Raw genomic sequence first — 5,040 nt, 5'->3', positions numbered from 1 at the left:
TGTTGACTGTTTCCGAAAAATATATGGACTCGTTGTACTGGGCAGCCTGGTGAAGTGTAACAGAATTCAGTTTTCCCCAGCATCCAGCGAACTCAAAAGTCAGCAGGAAAAGAGCGTGATGCTAAAATGGAAAACTCAAAACTGCTTTTTTACGAACAGTATAGGTAGAGGCTTCTCAAAATGGTTGACTCGCAAAGTACAGAAACGGTAGCATCAGTGCGGTTTATTAGTTTACTTATGCACGGGCCCGTAAGAACCAATCTGCGACAGACCTGACATTGTGCATTTTATCATCTTATTCGGTCGTAAATGATATGAGCAGCCTGTCTGATTACCAATAAACCGATCAAATTCTTCAAAAGATTTTCTCTTGTCGTTTGAAGGCCCCGTTAATAAATTTAATCTGCGTAGATGCTCCCGTTGCATGTATGCTACGCGGTTCCGCATACCCCTGCACTAGTTGAGATTGTCAGATTTGTTGCTACCATGGAACCTTTTTTCACAATTTGGTCACTTACCAGGAGGCGCCAGGGGAGGTTTTAGCTCCGTAAAATTTCACAAAAGAAACTTTGGAAAATTGTCAGACTACAGTAGTTTCGTTCTTCGTGCCACCGCCGACGTACGACTGAATTGCTGACGCAGTCAAGCGTTTCTCTGCAAACGAGATGACAGCCCGTAACGTTCCAGATTGTAAACTTCTGTCCCATGCTGTGTTGAACAAGTTCGTGGCGGCCCGATTCTTTCAGAAATACGTTTAGACATGAACACAGTAACTTCCTGTTTTCCGAAAGCCGGGTTGTTTCCCCTGATTGGCATACATGCTGTAAAATAACAGTGTCTTGAATTTCGTGCTTTCTGACAACTACACACACACACACACACATACCTCTACCTATAAACCGCCCGTTCATCACTGCCATGCTAGGATGAAACAGCGATGACAACTATTCTCTTAAAAAGCAGTCCCGGTTGGCCAGTTATTCGAATTTCCTACCTTATGTGGCGGCAGTTTATACAGAAGATGTCACAGCACTTCCTGCAAATGAAGCGTCCCAAAAAACACCGTTTTCGAAACGGGTTTTAAAACGGCCTAGTTTCAAGATCACCTGTAATCCAGAGAAGGATGTTGCGTTTCAAGAAGGGTGCATGAACCTGGTAACTCAGGTTGAAAACAAGATTTTTGTATTAACAATACCGTAACAAAGCCACGACGCCCCACTGGGGGACGGGTCTATTGCATCATTCCCGGAAATCATGAGCTGTATGCTGATTACCTTGTTCTCAACCAATGTAGCGCTACACTTCCAGTGTGCAGCCATTGAGTCTGAGAATCACTACGACGTGCGACTTTCTTGAAGAATTCTCTCAAAGCAGCAGTCGAAATGGTGGATAGTGGATAGCCCACACTCCCAAATTTCCAGGCTGAGTACCGGATCAAGCAATTGAGTAGTTCAGTGTCTTACCTTCGACAGAAGTGAGTAAAACCCTAGCAAGCTGACATCCACATTCGGTATCGTACACACGTGGTTTCATCTTTTAACCACTACATTTTAGGTACAATTTGATCAAAATACGTCACGTATTATGCACGTTTTGCGGTCACAAGTCTCAGATATTAGGATATGTAGTATTATAGCACTATGTTGGTCCCGTACATCTCAGAAGAACTCCTCAAATGTTACGAGATACCAGTTTGGTTAAAACATCCATCCATTCTGAAGAAAGGAGAACGGGGTTCTGTCCAGAACGAAAAAAAGCAACCAAACAGTACCGTACGCCAAAATTCCTCCGCTCTCCTTAGGTGATTTATCGTGGATTAAGCTGTCAAGTGGTGCGGGAAAATTTACCACCGGAACAAAAAACTATTCAGTCGCAGTCTGAATATGCAGACTTTCAAGACCCAAGAAGGAGAAAGTGCTAGGGAAAATCGCTGATAAAAATTGGATTTCTCTAGTAAATGCTTCGAAAAAGGTTTAGTTGGACGTAAAACATGAATTCAGCCAATCCTGTCTTTTTTAAACGAAGAAAACATGCTAGAATTTCTTGAGGTATCTTGAGGTAAACTAACAGAAACCTGGCCTAATTTTTTCGACCATGCCGTCAGTTGGAACCACGTTTTTTCTACCTGAGAAGGAATGTTCCCCAAAAGTAACAGCGAAGAAGCAACGAATGCCGAAACTACAGGCTTACAAGACTGAAACATTTAAAACTCTCACCAATATGAAGGGCATATATTGCCCTGTTTGGACCCAATGCCCTCACACCGACACAGTGGAGCATACGTTCTTAGTCCTCTATGGTAAGCAGTCATCCACAACTACATTCCATATTTGTCTGGTTTACTTTGAAGAAAGAAAATATCGGCTTCGCTTTCCAAAAAATAAATAGATGGATAAACTGTTCTGTTGTAGTTCATCGTGTTAGTTTCAATTCTAGTCGGTTTTTAACGAAATTCTGTCGGATCAGAGAAGGTCCACCATGAGCAGAATGGTCCCCAGGGTATTTCTCTGTTAGATATTTCAACTTTACAATATACCAATCCACAAAAATTTTATGGAATGATTGTAACCTGAAATCGCTCGGGTGAACAGCAGTGGTGTGGAGCATTTAATTCTAGCGTGATCGAGTACAACGTGTATACTTGAGACACGGACTTAATGCACTGAGAGGACGCGCTGTACGCTTCTCATTAGGATACCAGGATGGTATCTACGCAGAATAAGCTGGCACATGGTGGAAGCTTCCCTTCAATGTATCAAACCAAGCAAATCACCGAGCTGAAGAACGCAGAGCAAACATCATAGGAAAACATCGATGTTATCACGGCAGTATCCTGTCTGAAAGAGTATATACAGACACCGTTTTTCAACAGTAAAGGAGGGTACTTGGGACCTTTAGTGTTCACGAACCTCCAAGGCGGATATCGAGATATAGGGAACTTTATATAAAATAGGAAATTGGCAGAAGAGATAATAGAAAACTCAGGCTTTCTTTGCACACCTTCGGTCCTTCGACCAGTTGTTAGCTGAATCACTGAATGTGGGCCACATATCGAGTGTACGGTCCAGGTTTGGGACATCTGGCCAAAATATGAACAGAAGCTGCTGGAATTTGCTAAGTGAGGTGCCGAAAAATTCCTTCCGGAATTATACAACTTGACAATGACCAATCGCTTGACCATGCTAGGTTGCTCAGATATCTGATCAAGAACAATGAAGGTTGCTCGTTTTCTGTGATTGTTCCCCTTGGCTAATACATCACAACACTATATGGTACCAGAAGTCACGTGAAAAAGGTTAAAATCGAGCGTACATATACTTCAGAGAAATAGAAATCATAGCAGAGGAGGTTGAATGAAGGGTAGGTCAATGGGTCACGAAATCAGGTAAGTGACGTCAATGTCAGACAGGCTTGTGGGACCGGATTTTTCGCAGGCCAGTTCAACTTCAGAGGTCACACAAGTTTCTTTTGGATGCAAAGTTGCGGATCCAGCCGTCGGATTTCAACATCCCCTGCCAGCAATAATAGTCTAGATCGTACCAGTCTTGATGGGTTCAGAGGTACCCGGTATATGGTAGTGTCGGGCTTGCTCTCTGTCGATGACATAACTGGTTTCGGCCAAATGTGATGCAATTGCACTTGAGCCTGGTTTCTTCCAACTACCACTCAGAGGCGTGGGATTATGTTCTCGCATTCTGTTCGACCAATGCCTTGTCCTACGACCAACGTAGGATGCTCGGCACGAGCATACAAATCAGTACACACAAAAGCTGGTGGTAGAACGTGACAATCTGTCCTTCAAGCGGAATTTAATAGTGAGGCTGGAGTTGAAGCTCAAATACAGTAGATCGTGCCAACAGAGTTTCTAAGCCTTCTGGTAATTATTTCAGCAACCGAGTCACTTTTGAATGAAAGCCTCATGTAGGTGGGCTTTTTCTCAACAGAATATTGCTTAACGGATTCCATAGTACGAAACGCTCTGCAGGAATATGCGTCCCAAGGACTTTAGTCTTTCTTTTAAACAGTCGGGGGAGCAAGTCTTCATTGCTCTCTCAGTCAGGCATCCGATTAAATTACACTTTTGTTGCAACGATCAGGACCACGACTGGTAGGATCCAGACTACCATCGACCACACAGGGCATCGGAATCCGACTGCTGGATCCACAACTTTGCATCCAAAAGAAGCTTGTACGACCTCTGGCCTGCAAAAAATCCCGTCTGACAGTGACGTCCCTGATTACCTGATTCCGTGACCCACTGACTTACCCCTCATTCCAACCCTTTTCTTTGATTTCTATTTCCCTAAAGTATATGCGCGCCCGATTTCAACCTTTTTCACGTGACGTCCGGTACCATATAGATTTGTGATGTATTAGCCAAGATGAACAATCACTGTTTTTATCAGTTCCAGTGGTATATTCAGCCACTTAGGATATCTAATTCTTACGCACAGGATACTACTCATCAGTAGAACTAGTATGCACCGCAAAACTTATACGTCACGCGCTTAGATCCAGCTTTCAAATCGGTAGCTCAAGTTAACGCGCCTGCTCCTGTCCGCGTCGTAGATACCAACAGTGAAACTGCCTCCTTCCCAAACCACTTCCTCTTCGTCAACCTCTGTGGCCAAATAATGATTAATCCTCACCTTTGCCCGCTATTTCATCCACTTACCTCTGTTTTTCAGCACGCAATTCAACAGTTATACTCTAACGACATCCGGTACGTTCTGTAGAACGAGAAAAGCAGTCTGTTTAAAACTGACAAAATCAATAAAACTAAGCACAACGAATGCCAAGGTGCATTGACGACAGTTTTCTTCCATTCAACAACCTTCCACGGTGAAAACTTGCATTATTCCTTGGAAATTGGTATGCTTGTTTCCTCATGTCAGCTGTCACCCACTATATCTAGGCCGAAAAAGATCTGCAGACATGTTTTAAATCTTGTCTTTTCACGTGCTTCATAAGTAAGTGATTTTGACTAGCCACGGGAGTTTTCTCTGAGGGGGGAGCCCTGTATATAGGCTAGCTTCCTGG

This window comes from Opisthorchis viverrini (genome assembly GCF_000715545.1).
Source record: "Opisthorchis viverrini unplaced genomic scaffold opera_v5_539, whole genome shotgun sequence".
Classification (NCBI taxonomy): Eukaryota; Metazoa; Platyhelminthes; class Trematoda; order Opisthorchiida; family Opisthorchiidae; genus Opisthorchis; species Opisthorchis viverrini.
Note: the sequence above shows the minus strand (reverse complement) of the source record.